Source organism: Sinohyriopsis cumingii, chromosome 4 (genome assembly GCF_028554795.1).
Source record: "Sinohyriopsis cumingii isolate HCF-2022 chromosome 4, ASM2855479v2, whole genome shotgun sequence".
Taxonomy (NCBI): domain Eukaryota; kingdom Metazoa; phylum Mollusca; class Bivalvia; order Unionida; family Unionidae; genus Sinohyriopsis; species Sinohyriopsis cumingii.
Window position 1 is genome coordinate 70,951,396 of NC_142964.1, and position 16,148 is coordinate 70,967,543.

General features: G+C 37.0%; 1 long non-coding RNA gene across 3 annotated transcripts in view; it reads left to right on the forward strand.

Moving 5' to 3' along the window:
* The window catches only part of LOC149801426 (uncharacterized), a 43,843-nt gene that overhangs the window by 16,971 nt on the left and 10,724 nt on the right, over nucleotides 1-16,148 (forward strand). The window contains exons 1-2 of one of the 3 annotated variants that reach the window (XR_016420647.1): nucleotides 8,770-8,846; nucleotides 9,890-10,058. The exons of 1 other annotated variant lie outside the window; for it this stretch is intronic. This is a non-coding gene — a long non-coding RNA (uncharacterized LOC149801426). Of the gene's footprint in view, nucleotides 1-8,769; nucleotides 8,847-9,889; nucleotides 10,059-16,148 lie in introns of those variants that run through there. One more of the 3 variants, XR_016420648.1, reaches the window with a different exon arrangement.

Here is a 16,148-nt window from a genome sequence, read left to right on the forward strand (position 1 = left end):
TTCTTTTATTTTTTGTTGTTCAAAATGCTGTCATCTGAGCCACAGTGACACATTTCTGCGTATACGAAAGTCGTATAATGTTGGTGTCCAGTCTGACTATCTGTACGTTTCCATTTCTATCTCCTTGCACCATGTTGTCTATTGCCATTGTATTACTGGCATGATCTCTCTCTCTCTCTCTCTCTCTCTCTCTCTCTCTCTCTCTCTCTCTCTCTCTCTCTCAGGAAAACTTGTTTTCGTTTACACGATAAAAGAATGTTTGACATCACTAAATTTCCATACCATCTAGTGTCAATATGTCCAGCTGTCTTAATTATGCTAAAATGACTTCATGGGAATGGTTTTCTTTGTTTGGCGGACGATTTTGCTAGAATACACTTGCTTTATAGCAAGCCACCAAACGAACCACGATCGAAATGCATTTCGCGAATGATAGAATAAAATCGGTATTTTGACTTTAAACTAAAGCATATTCTTCATCTAAGACGAAACTCTACGAACATAATAAATCAAAATTTTCCAGTCACAACCATGAAGTACAATTTCATGCTTCTTTTACATCATAGTAATTGAAATTCGGAATGCGTTTACATGACATCAGTATAAAGGAATATTGTTTGTTAATCCTAAACACTTTGAATATCGTATTAACAAGGTGTAATAGTGTACTATTTTTCTGTATTTTGTTTGGTCAAAGCACATTTACTATGGTCAGCGTGATACGTAACAAGTAACGTTGACGTATGGGCTAGGTTCGCAATAAATTACTGCCTGCGACGGATGGGATATGCTGTGTTTGTGGGCATGATTATTGGATTTTAATTAGGACCCACGACGATAACGTTCATATAAATATGTAAACGTGGGGTCAAGTAGAGTAACACGACAAAAAAGAGACAATGAAGAGACATTTTGGGCCATTTGGAAATAGGTATCATAAAATGAAATTGTCCAGGAATCGTGGAGAGAATTATTCAAACTTCGTTGGGAGTGCTATAATTCTGGCAGTTAGAGAACATTAATCCTGATTGGCTAAGCTAAACGAAAGGGTGTGTTTCCCAGACGAAACTGAATGTTTTAAATAATTTCCCATGAAATATCCTTCACTCCAAGATGTTCTGCCATAACGAAAGTCTGGAATTAACAAGCAATTTTGTCGTTAAATAATTCTTCTTAGGGTTGACAGTCTGGAAGAATTTGAGGGATCCGGAACCAGAGAAAGTTTCGGCTGCATAGAAATAGCGACTTTTGAAAGGGCCCGAAGGTATTGTCTCAGTCACTTAAAATATGTTTATTCATGTAATTTTGTAATTATTTGTCAAATTCGTTTTAAATTAATACTTCTTCATCGAGTTCAGAAGTTAATCGTGCATTCGTTGTTGTGAATGTTATATGATTAATGTTATACAATATTTCATTGATATGAATGTGATCGGATTTAGTGGTTTGTTTATAATAAAAATCATGTGTTACAGGAATTTCATACATTACTCTGATACGAACTGTAAGAATTTATTTATCTCTCTTAAATGATATGTAGCATGCATGCTTAGATTTGATTTTACTATGTCTATGTCAGTTAATTGCTAGTTTGCAAGTAATGTAGTTAACGTTAAGTCCAATAATTCATTTGTGTAATTAAGTTTGTGAACTCTCTTAACCAAGAAAATCGGCGAATGTCGACCGACGTCGTTCAGCTTGTAATTTACAGTTCACAGTGGGACTTAATAATTTATCTAAGAGGTCTAGCTATGTCATGGTTCCAGTTAGGAATGGGAATAGCCGCTAGAGAGACATTACTTTTATGTTAATATTATTGCGTATCAGTATCAGGTTGCGAACTGACCATATTAGCCTTAGTTCTGTTGAATTACGATAAGACGATACATGACATAAGGGTGGGAATATTGTTCCACACCAGAAATGGAATAAACCTGAAAAATATGTAGATTGGGTTTTATTTATTTACAAGGAAAATTAGCTACAATCCTGTGCTACGCAGTGGGAACGAATGCAAACTGCAACCAAGTTAATGATGACCTGAAGAGGTTGGAGAGAGAGAGAGAGAGAGAGAGAGAGAGAGATACGGCAACGCTGACCTTGTCACCAACAGAGATTTGGAAATGACCGTCCGGAAGTACCATGTTATGCTGATGCCGGTAATTTGACTTCGATCAGTCACTCTCATATATTTGTAATTCTCTTTCTAAGTGAAATCGTGTCATTCAAATGTCATGTTCAATTTCATTTTGTTTATGTAATTGATCAGAAGTGTTATATTTTGCATACGGGGGCTGGTGTTGTTCTATTCTTTATCTCTGCTCGTATCTATGATTCCATATATTAATTTAATATTTTATGTTATTAATTACTAGATCCGGGCAATAACGCCTTGGTCAATCATCTCCTAGATAACTACAACCAAAATACCAGAACAGAATTGGGTTCTTATCACATGAGGAATAAACCCAACCTGATTAAAATCAGATCTCCACGTGAAGGAAAGTGAAGATTTGATTTTACTCAGATTGGAAACAAACCATGGATGTTTAGATGACCTGCTTAACGTGATTTTCTATCGTGATTTGATGTTTTAGGTTCTGATTCAAATGATGTTTAGGTGACTCATACTGTTAGAAGGTTTATTTGGTTAAATGAAAGAGGAATCTTCGGATACACTCGTATATATTTGTAGATCTTTGCATTGTAAGGCAATTTTAATATGAATGAAGGCCGCTGTATTTGTGAGAAACATTTGGCCATGAGTTTTCAGGCACACATTTGACACACGCTGTACCAGATTAATCTACCGTTAGCAAATACTGAACTGGGGGGCATGGTCCAGTTTTTATGAACAAATTTAATGCCGCAATCAGCGACCTAGTATAAAAAAATCATAAAATTATCAAATACACAAGTGAGGTCAAAAAGGTCCATATTTTTGGGTACCCATATTAAAACAAAGCATAAGAATATCCACTTGACCAAAGAAGTCAATGGCAGTTCAAAGCAGAAGAAGTTTATGCACCCAACCCCAAATTTCTACCTACAATTTTCATGTCCGAAGGTCATTTTTGACACCATGTGATGCTCACAGTGCAAACACAAGCCCTTTTTCAAGATGACAGTTCTGCAAAACAGTGTGTACTAAACAGGCTGATGCAACTGAAAATAGCTGACATCCAAGCCATTTTTTTTATATAGATGTTCTACTTGCCCCAAACCAATGTGTTTACTGCTATGGGAGGCTAGCTGTTCTTCCTAGCCGACTACTGCTATTTCACTATCAACATACTGCAGAGTAACTATGGAAGTTGTACATACCTGACATCAGTTTCAAGAACAACACAAGCCCGAAACACCTAGTTCACAAATATAGCCATATCTTTAAATAATAAACAATACTAGCTGAAAAAGTCACACAATAGCCTTAAGTTAAGAAATTTGTCTGGGGCCAATTTACGAAGCTGGATCCTGCCACCTTGGGATTATAGGCAAGACTAAATATCCAAAGGGTACGCGAGGTAGAAACAATATTTACACGCGCGCCGGCAATAATAGGCTAATCAGAAGTTTGCTCGTTTAAGAAAGGACAGCTTGGAATGTACATTGGTAAAAATTACGCTTGCCAAATAAGCCAGTTAAGAAAGATGCTGACATGCTTATGATCTCGTCGTCTTTACCGATAAGCAGGAATTTTTTAAAAACTTTTTTCGTTTCCAATTAAAAACCCACAACATATTCAACAAAGTGGTATTACCTCATTACATAATTTCTCTTTTAGTATGGATATTTGAAATTTTGCTCAGGAACAAAACTTCCGTTTTATTTTCTAATGTATCTATATCGTTGTCTTGATTTACTCTGGATTCAAGGTCAGCTCTTCCTCTAACAAAGTCCAAAACAGTATCACTGTCGTAAAATTGTTAACGGAGATATTTATTCACTGGATCCCAATCTGTTTCATTCAGTTCATTTGCTCATTGAATTTGCTATTTATATGAGCCAAATTCACTGAGTGGTGAGTTAAAATTTAATCGGTAGATCACCTGAAATCTCATTCTCATTTTCTATTATTTTAAAAGAAAGATGTGATGCAGTCCGTTGCACCAAAATCCTATCTCTGCCCCAACCGCCTTGCATATTTTCCACTCCATATAAATGTTTAGCACGTTACGCATGATGGAACCGGGTTACATGTTTTGAAGTAGAGGTATATAGCGGTTTCCATCATTCTGCGCTCATGAGTCCCATCACAAGTCGAAGATTATTCATTTGCCTATATATACTATTTGGTTTTGCTGATAGTATAAACCAATAGACATCAACAACAACAAAAATTCGGGTAAGACTTTAGGTGATTTTAGTTGATTGGTTCTTTTTTTACACTTCAGAATTTCTCTGGTAAGGTAATATTTCTTTTGCAATACAAAGACCGTTCTGCCTCATCATTCATGCCTGACAGACTATTTAGATACTAGATTTGAATCTTGTATTGAGTTTAATCTGAAACGTTTTAATCATGTGTTTCTCTACCCTATATTTGCGGGTTTCACCTCTGACCACAATTAGCGCCCCCTGTCGTTAACCAAATCCAGAATAGAAGCCGAGAAAAAACAGAGGGTCGGGGTTGATTTTGCAAATGGATTCAACTATATTTGTGTCATGTTCTAATTACATTTTTTACTGGATTACTTTGGAACTACGGTCCTTGCAATCATGCTGAGTTATGCATTAAAATTAAACTTCCTCGTTATATCAAAACTCTGTTCTCAGCTGTCTCCTGACTATTGTCTTATAGTAATAATCGAAACTTTAATGTTTGGGAGTAACAGTCAGAATAAACACTCGTATACATGGATTGAGGTGTTGTTGAAGTTCTCTTCCGGACCTCATGACGGAGTACTGCGGTAACTCATTGGTTAGCGAGTTGGACCAGAATAGCTTGGATTCTGTGATGTGTCCAGTGCGTGTCTCTTGACAAGCACTGAACTCCATTTGTTGTACTAGCACGAAATAAACTTTACCGTGTTGACGTGCCGTTAAGCACGAATCAATCAGTCCACTTGATACTATTTCAGCCACTGAGCCTGTTATTATCTATTATTTTACAGTTGATAAGCTCAGCATTGCGAAAACACAGAATCCATTGTTGGTTATTATTTATTCGTGTAATCGCGTGCTGTAGCATCTACTATCGTATTTACCCTGTATAAACCGCACCTACGTGTCATTAACATAGACCGATGAGAGTTCGCGCAGTGCGATTGAAATCATCAGCAGAATTAACAAGATAGACCAAGATATTCTTGGTCATTATGAGACGGCAGATCTGGTCTATGCTGTTAGCAGTTGGGTGGTGCTATAAACTATAACACAATGTGTCCCAGATGTACTTGAAATATTTTCCATCACTGTATCTTTCTGAACGTTTTCTGTTCAGCACATTGATATAATTAGTTCACATCAAGTAGTTCTCCATCTCTATTGCATATTACCATCTCTGATTTGTGAATCAAATATGCCCATGAGACCTCAAATAAAAGGCTTTTAATTTTCTAACAATGAATAGCGCCTGTTTGCATTGATTTCGATGTATATACATGCATGAACTGATTTAAACTTTTTGCACGTAAATAGTTACTGTAAGGGTGAAATTTACGTCCATCTATAAAGAGCACATTAATTTGGGCGAGAGAACAATTAATTGAACTTATGGGGACAGGTGCGTGTTCAACCGCTATAGTGCAATGATTTTTAATGTCTGTGTCGTGAGAGGAAGTGATTCTTAATTAAGCCTTCATTTATTTAACAGTCAGACAGATTAGAAGGAAAGGTGAACTTCGATCTTTGTATCGAAAATTTCAGAGTTGAAATTGACCATAATTAGCTATTTGGAAATCTAGAAGTCAGGCTGACCACAATTTTGGCGCCTAGTTTTAAAAGGCGGTATGTATATTTAATACTTATTGGTTACGCTAAATAAGGAGCGTGATTCCCACACTACATTTCTTGGTTTTAATATGTCACATCGCCAAAATTTAGTTAGTCTTCCTTTATCATGCAACTGGAAATAATATTGGAGACCCCGAGATTGAATTTAGAAGAAATTCTCTCGTAACACATTTATTCGAGGGACCGGATGTCTGGAAAGTCGACCGACACAATTATGGCGGTAGAAGCGAGCAAAGCTTGAACGCACAAGGTATTTGCGTCAATCTCATGTAATTCGTGGATACCAATATAATGATTTGCTTCAATTTATTTTCTTATATTTGTATGAATGTATTTGTTTAAATCCGTATATCAGTTTTCTTGATATGAGTATAACTCTGTTTGAGTTCATCTATCTGAATTCGTACGATGATCTTCTTTATATAAGTTTGACGAATTGTTTGAATTTGTCGTCTTTATTATTATAGGAATCGGTATTCTAAGAATTTCATGCATTACTTTAGTTGATATGAGTTACGAGAATCCGCGTGAATTCTCCGATCTTAGATGATTTCACGTATGATAAAGACTTGAGTGCGTATTGACTGAAATTAACGTTGTTAATCCATGAAGTGAGAGTTCGTGTATGACAAAGACTTGAATGTGTGTATTCTCTGAAAATAACCTAGTTACGTCATATAATGAATTTCATTCATTCATTTGTGTAATTGAGACGAGAACAGAGCTGTTATGTCTTGTGTGCTGTTAATGTGAGTCGGTGAGGTAATAGCCTTTAGGAAGGACATTATTCTTATGAAACTAGGTTTGTTTATGGTCTGTCATATTTGGCTTGACTAGATAGCCTTTGGTATCTGTTCGAATTCCGATAGGACGATATCTGACATAACGAGAGGGGAGTAATGATATATTCCCAGTAGGATATCTGACTGAAGATTTGGGTTGCTTCTCTTTATTTTGAAAGGAGGAAATAGCGCCACTGACGTATCCACGTACCTACTTATCCAAGTATCTACGTACTGACGTATCCACCTAGCCACACAAAGTTTGAGGGCCGAAAAGGAGAGACAATAGAGAGTTTGGAGAATAAAAAAGGACCAAGAAGAACAGCCACAGTGAAGATGGAGTGAACCGGAAATAAGCAGGTTATGCAGTTGTACAAGGCAATGACTTCGATTGTTCACTCGATTCTATGATGAACCAATTCTATCTTTTAAAACAGATCGGCTATTTATATAAGTATATTTGTGTTTGAAATTCGGTGAATGATTTATTTCAAAAGAGAAGTGTATCTTCCTAATTTAACGTATTATCACAGTTGTTTATGTAATTGATTAAATTGTTTTATTTCATGTATCGTGTCATTCTGTTCTATATATCTGCTATGATCTATATTTATTCCATCTATAAGTTTCACACTTTAAATTAATATTTACTCGATCCGGGCAACAACACCTAGGGCGATTACCCTCTAGATAACGATAACCAAATAAAACGGACACCTTGTAAGAGGATACAATCCGCCAATCAACCTTACCAACACCTTTAGCCGCCACGGTTACATTTTTCAATTATTGGAGCTTATTAGAAAATATATTACACAGTTATCAATAAAAGTGTATTACTTTGAATTTAATGCGATGGTACTGAAACGTCCGTCTTTACGTCTGTCTGCCTGTCCGTGTTTCTGTACAACTGTAATTGTTCTTTTAAATTAAGAGGGCGATATGGAAATGACTGGGGAATCGGACTTAGCGGTATCGTACTATACTTGTCCCAGCATTGAAATGACTGGGGAATCGGACTTAGCGGTATCGTACTATACTTGTCCCAGCATTTTTCCATGAGTCATACAACTGATACATGCTCTTAGACAAGACGTATTCAAGACAAACGATATAACCATTTGGCAAATCTTTATCGACTGTAGACGTTTATCACAGCATATCATCTGCTTCAAAGGTGCAACACGTATAATCATTCACACATGCATACATACCGAAAGACAGACATACAGATCGAGAAACATATATAAATACAAACATCTTTCAAAGAAAATATTTAAGGTTTCATTTCTAGAATTGATTATGATTTGCGTGTTATTATTGCTGTACTTAAAAAGTTGCTTTGATAATCATTTCATTTTCAAAATATGGAAGTAATTTTCTTTAAAATAAAAAACCACTTTATGATGGATATGTCAGCAGGATTATACAAATGACGTAATATCCAGAATACGGAAGTTTATGTGATAATACCGTAGCGTTCCTTGTTTAGTAACGAGGATAGCTCGGCCGTGACCTTGTCGTGTGTTAGCGCTTACAAGAAGGCTAATTAAACAATAATTTCTGATTTATTTATTTATTTCATGTTTATTTGAATTGTACATCTTAAAACGATTGTCGAGTATACACATTCATTTATCAAATTAGTACATATAGTCAGGGGCGTCAGTAGAATTATTATTTTTGGGGAGGCGCAAACATGTAGTGGTCAGCTACGAAGTTTTACGAACGTAGACCAAAACATGGTTTAGAGGTGAAATGGGGGGGGGGGGCCACCCCCCATTTCCTATGTGCGGGCGCTCATTCATGTAATTAAGAAACTAATACTGGTATCTTATGCTTACTCCTGACCTATGGCACATGTCTCACATATGGCCTAACGGACGTGTGCAGCTCTGGGGTTACATCTCTATCTCTTTCCATCAACAATTGGTTATCCGCAGATCCTGACCTGATAGTTGGCAATAGCACGAGTTAAAATTACCGGGCTAAAGATAACAACAAAGCCAGCATGTCTCCAGCCAATACGTCTGCATGGGACCTATCTGCGGAAATCAGGCATGAGTGAGAGAACAATATGTTATTCACGGTCCGCACTGAGAGCCTTGAGTATGTATTCCTGTAGATATTGTATTGTGAAATACGTTTACATATTTGACATGTGTGTTGAGAGAGAGAGAGAGAGAGAGAGAGAGAGAGAGAGAGAGAGAGAGAGAGAGAGATGCAATTTGTGATGGTTCGTTTCTTTAAAATCATTCTGGTTGATTTAAATGACGGCAAAGCTGACTCAGTATGATTAGCGATTTTTTTTACAGACATTATCGAGATAATATTTATTTTAACCAGTTGTCTGTATTATAGGCATGTATATATTCTATGTATGAAGAATTGATTGCTAATTAAACCAACTAGTTTTGAAAGACAAGAGAGAAAAACTATTCAAATGAAAGGTAATTGAACCAGAACTTGACTATTCGGCAGACGATGATTTTGTTCAGTAAAATAAAACATCCCCAAAAATCGGGGGAAGGAAGACACTTGTTAGGGGTTGGTATATCTTAAAACAACGCAGATGTTTTGTGTCCAGTACATCGGCTTTCCACAGAATTTATCTCACCGTCATCCTTTGGTTCATAACAATACCCCTTCGAAAATGGGTTTGCCACATACTCTCAAAAGCGACATAAATTGAACACGTGGTCTACTTGATTTGGCCACTTCTCTCCTCCTTTCCCAATAATAACAGTCTATTCATGGCCTACTGAAGTAATACATTATACCGTATACATCTGGGTCGCACGCCCTAACGTTCCCCCGAGTAAACAATATAGTTTTAGTGCTATCTAATATTATTACTCATTCCAGACCGTTAAATGCAGCGTACTGCCAAACCATCTAAAATATTTTCGTGTCAAATCACTCTGATGTGCAGATAATTTACAGTTTTCTAAAACGAAAGGTTTGAAACCAAAATAAAATAATTCTCGTGTCAGCAGTTGTTGAAGCGATATAAATACCAAGAGGCCCGATACTGGCTTGGGGATAGAGTAATCCACATGAGCCCAAGGACAGTACGGTGATGTTTACCTAAGTACTTTATCAATAAGAAAAAAGAAAGATTGGACCATTATGATTCTATATTACATTTTCAGCCTCTAAATGGAGCAAGATAGAGGTGGTGAAAATGTATTGCGTTATCTTGGACCGCTCCGGTGGCCTTAGTGGTTAGAGCGTACGTGGATTCGAATCCCAGCCGAGTCATAATAAAGACTTATAGAAATGGTACTTGCAGCTACCTCGCTTGACGCTCAGCATTTAGAGGTTAGTGTTAGAACTGGTCGGCCTACTGTCAGGATGATGTGAATGAGTGGGACATGATGCTACATGTCTGCTGCATGATGCCCCAGTGCTATACATATCTATAAAGGCTGAAACTATGCCCTGCGTTCGGTTTATGAAAATGCCACCTGAATATGAATCTTATTTCAAAGGTCAAAAGTGATATATGCCACAAAACATAGCTGTACAGTCTTGCAATGACAATTAACTTTAAGAGTTAAGAAAAGCCACTGACACAAATAATAAATACATCTTATGATTGGTTACTCATACTCGGTCATTTTTATTGAATAGATAATTATTTATTTTTTAAGAATGAAAACCCTTGAACAAATCCATAGTGTTTCAAAATATATGCATGTCTGTAGTAGTGTTCTATGGCACCTCAGCACAGGAATGGCTATGTAACAACACGTAAAGTTTGAAAAATTTAAAAGTGATTTTCACAAAAAGTTAGGATGAGAATCACTTCCAAGTGAAATTAGACATTATCTAACACAAGAAGACAAAATATAAAACATAAGGGTGTTAAAATTCTGCAAAATATATATAGAATAACAGATAAAGGTAAAACGTGTAAAATCCTTGCAGCACGAGTATTTCATAACAGAAAATTAGATAAATGTATTTATTTATAATATAACGTGATATCGTTATTATTCACCAAGTGTCCGCATGTACACTGATCGTGTGGGTTTTTTTGTGTTATTTTTTTAAAAATAATTCCTTTAATGTCAGTGTGTGACAATGCCACGGTACGCCGTTTTAGTTGAGTAATTTATGCTGTGATGTTGCATTTTCATTAATTCGACGTCATCTGTGCTTTTATGTCACAACTACGTAACCGTCGTTTTGATTTCGATAATCATACCAATCACCATCAGATTGTCACTGTGCCGACTTCATGTGTAACTTGTATACATATCATAAGCGATATAATCTGGACTACAATCATAAAAAATAGAGCTGGGATAGTGTAAAATACAGAGCGGAGTCTTGTGGTGGAGTAGAGTGGACTCTGAAGTCCGCAGTCAGGAGACTATGGACTTTTGTGTGTTAATCTCATTGTCTTTGGCGTTTGTTTTTGTATGAGCCTGTGAGTATAGCACTGTCGTTGTTAAACAAAACATCCGAACACATACCAATACCCATCACGGATATAATTTTATCAACAATTCTTTACTGTGTCTGTTGTGAAAATATAAACAATCCTTCAGTCAAGTATATATTCAATGCCATCTTTCCCATAGTATTGCTGAAAAAGCTTTCACCCATTAATGTCAGCTCCAAAATCGGCGACAATAAGAAAGACTGAGTCATATATGAGAAATTATAGATATGTTAATGAAGTGTCTATGAATATGTTGCATAGCATATTTCATTGAATTGTCATCGTTATTTCCTCAAAAGTATTTAATTTTTGTACAAAGAGAGCGCTCGCGCGCGCGCGCGTGTGTGTGTGTGGTATTATATAAAGTGGAATAGCCGTGCATATTTATATTAGCGTACTTGTAGTAGCAAAATCGGTGTCAGATTACAGATTATTCAGTGGATTTAAATTAAGCAAGTTAATTAGAGACCTGGAAACAAGACTGTCATATGTTTGGTTTTTGTAATGTGGTAACTAAATTTTGTAGAGTCTGTTTGACACAAATCTTCATTTTCAGACTCAACTCTCATTATTTGATACAGTGTATGTTGATAAACGGCATAGATGATAAAATAAATGTCACAAACAATCAAACTACCCTCAAATCCACACTTGACAGACATTTATCATCTAGTTATCTGTAACATTATTGATTTCCAGACACGGGGTTTGGAAATTTAGCGGTTTTTTAAATACTAGTTCGTATATGATATCCAACTTAAGTCACCAAAATATTGAAAATAGTTCATGGCTTGTCACGTGTCCCGTGAAAAGAAGTAGATTTCCCGTGTACATGATCAATGTTTGTTTGGTAACCTAAGCTCTTTGTAACTATCTAAATTTCCTCCTCCACACAGCATAGTTCTAAGATCAATGCATATGAGACTTACATTTCGACATATAGGTCTGACCTTAGAGCCTAATGGAGTTACGGCTTATGTTTTCACATATAGGCCTAGCCCTAGCCCATTGGAGCATAATGTTTCGACATAATGGCACAGCCTTCGAGCCTAGTGGAGCTAAGGCTCATGTTTTCACATATAGGCCTGGGCCTAGCCCATTGGAGCTCAGTGTTTCCACATAATGACACAGCCTTAGAGCCTAGTGGAGCTAAGGCTCATGTTTCTACATATAGGTCTGGCCCAAGAATAACACACACACACACACACACACACACACACACACACACACACAAACTACAGTGGACGAGAAGAAAGTGATGCAGCTTTTTGTTTTCATTGCAATTTTAAATGCTTACAAGGACTAGACTACTGTTTACTAAGTCAATGGTTAAAGAAGTCGGTCTGGCTGTTCCTGAGACACATTTGCATGTACGATCGAGTAACATAATATAAATGAAATTTCCATAAGTCCATAAAAATCATCAAGATATAAAAATTAAAACAAACTATTTTTTAAACATGCAAGGCTAAATAGCATTTTCCGTTTATTTTGAAGTAAATAATATGATAACCTTGTTTATTAATAATGTCTGGGTATATAATTGTTAGAATCTTTTGTCACGTAAAAAAATTGCAAAGTCTCGCTTTATGAATGAATAGCGATATTTAAAGTTTATTGTCTGGTTAACTGAAAAAACAAAACTTTTTTCTTTCTTATCTTATAATAGAACTGTGATATTTCAATGGTGTAAGCATGGTAGGACATACACACTTTAGAACCTTCATCAGGAATGCTTTTCGACTGTTTCCGATTAGTGAGAAATAGATAATAGCAATTAGGAATTCATAAACTGTTATTTTTTATTCTTTCACTTTGTTTGACTTTTTTTTAGTTTATTTAAATAAATTTGCAGTTTGGAAAATGGAATGCTTGTTGGGTTTACCTTGTCTTGTTACTGAAGTTTAAGTACCTAGACGTGACATTGACCATTAGCCTTTGGTAAGTTGTATTCCTAAGATGAATTAATCCATTATAGATGAAAAAGAGTTAAATTCAAAACTTAAACGTAATCACTGAAGCATAAAAAGTATGTTTAACCTGCTTTAGTTCCTGCTAAGTGTTACTAGTAGAGTGAAAATACCACGATCGTGGATGCAACAGCACAATGCAAATATCCAGCGTAATCACTGCTTGCACTAGACCCAGACCCCAGACAGTGCCATAGAGAACGATCACGGGCCCTGGGGTAAGAAACACCCGGGCCTCTCCTAATTCTTGTTCAAAATTTTTTTTTCTTTTATTAAATTAAAAACTGCTGTTCGGCCGGGGCCCCGGGCCTGTTTGATATAAAATAAACTGACAGTTCAGAATACGAAAATAGTAATTTTATTATAGAACGAAGATAGTACCTCATTGATAGTATGCATGGGCAACGAAAGTGCCTGCTTTGATATAAAACTGCATGGTCTAATAATTGCAACCACGTCAAGCAAGAGGTAGCTACCTCCTCCGGTAAGCGAAATCCCACGCACACATGTCAGTCAGTATAAACTATCTAAGGATATGGTATGGCATCAGTCTCCTTCCTGTTGAACACTGCCTGCTGTCATATTACACTGGTCAACAGTGAAATCATTACTGACTTGAAAAGGCCCTAATCTGTAGTATTTTGGTGTGCCGAACACGAATATAACCGTGAAAAATTTGTATTGGCTCTCGTTTTGAAGATATTCATATACCTCATTTTCTATGTTTCACTGTGTAAATTTCTCCAGTAGGACTGCAGCAACATCCGGAATAATGATGTAACATTGCATAATACCATCATGCTCACATCATCCACAGTTGATTGCATCATTTTCTGATGCAATGCAATACTAATGCCATGCGGCTGCTGAAGTAAGTTGACGTCAGCAGTGTACTATACATGTGTAGGCCTATTATACTAATGCCAGGCGGCTGCTGAAGCTGACGTAAGCAGTGTACTATATAAAGCCCAATCAGATAGGTTCAGCATTTAAAATATTTTAGACGTTGTGCGAGACAGTTCAAGCTACTGTTACATAAAACTTATTATTTTATCCATTTACGTACAATAAAGAACAGTAATGCCTCGAAAGTGTGTTAATACCGCGGACAATTTTTGCTATATTTGTGGGGAAGTGACATTTGCCAACCAGAAGAAAAGTATCAATTCTCAAGTGAAGAAGGCATATCATCTTTACTTCGGATGCAAGGTTGGTGACCAAGACAAGCCTTGGGCTCCGCATATATGCTGTGCTACATGTACAACACAGCTTTCACAGTGGTTGAATTGCAAAAGGTCATCAATGCCGTTTGCAGTCCCAATGGTGTGGAGAGAGCCAAGCAACCACCTAAATGACTGTTACTTCTGCTTGGTTCCTCCTCTTTCCGGCGGAATAACGAAGCGAAAGAAGTCGAGAATAGTCTACCCAAACATTCCGTCTGCATTGAGACCAGTTCCACATGGTGAGGGACTTCCTATTCCAGAACCTCCAGCAGAATATTCTCTTGATTCATCTGACGAAGACAAAGGTGAGTCGACCTGTTCTTCTCCTGGTCCATCAGCATGCAGTGATCCAGATTTTCACTGTGGTGCATCATCAACCCCACACAGAATAACACAGGAAGAACTAAATGACCTGATTCGTGATTTGGACTTATCAAAGAACAAGGCAGAATTGCTAGGATCAAGACTCCAACAATGGAATCTTCTAGAAGAAGATGTCACAATTACTGCATATCGAAAGCGCCACCAGCAATTGGAGCCTTTCTTCAGAAAGGAAAGTAATCTGATATTCTGTTCCGATATTGAGGGCCTCATGAATGCTTTAAAAATCACTCATGACCCACAAGAATGGAGACTATTTGTGGACTCTTCGAAACTGAGTCTCAAGGCTGTGCTTTTGCACAATGGAAACATTCTTCCATCTATTCCAGTAGCGTATGCTGTCCACATGAAAGAGACATACGATAACTTAAGGCAGCTACTGAATTCCATTGAGTATAACAAGTACAGCTGGCACCTCTGTGGTGATTTGAAGGTAGTTGCCCTTTTAATGGGACTGCAGCAAGGATATACAAAATACATGTGTTTCTTATGCGAGTGGGATAGCCGAGCAAGGGAAATGCACTACATGAGGAAGGAATGGACTCACAGGCAGAATGTAGCCATTGGAGAGAAGAATATCCAACACCCAGCTCTGGTTGAGGCTCAGAAAATCTTGCTACCACCCCTTCACATCAAACTAGGTTTGATGAAGAACTTCGTGAAAGCCATTGACCGGACTTTGCCAGCATTCCGATACCTGCATGAAAAATTCCCTCGACTCAGCGAAGCAAAGATTAAAGGGGGAGTTTTTGTGGGTCCTCAGATTCGAGAGCTTTTCAAAGATGACCGGTTCAACAACTTGCTGGAAGGTGACGCGAAACAAGCATGGAATGCTTTTCGCCTAGTTTCTACAAACTTCCTCGGAAATGTTAGGGCAGAAAACTATAAGGAACTAGTAGAAGACATGTTGATGAAGTATAAGAAACTTGGCTGCAATATGTCTCTAAAGATTCACTTCCTTCATTCCCATTTGGATTTCTTTCCTAGCAACTGTGGTATTGTTAGTGATGAACACGGCGAACGTTTTCATCAAGATATCGCAACAATGGAACAAAGATACCAGGGAAAATGGTCCACTACAATGCTGGCTGACTACTGCTGGACACTCCTCAGAGATGCTCCCGAACAGCTGTACAAGAGACAGGCGAAGAAATCTAAGATGTAGTCAATGACTTGATTTTTTATAGGTAGGCTATTACAGTTGACCTTTTACTATTGGAATGCATTTCGTTATGTAAACATTAATTTCTTGCAGATTACAAAAAAACTAGAGCCAATTTTGCAATTTGACTGTCATATTCGTGTTCAGCACATAAAAATTGATAAGAATTGACTAATTTTATTTCAGTAACATGACTTTTGTAAAAATTTGTTGTCCAGTGTTATC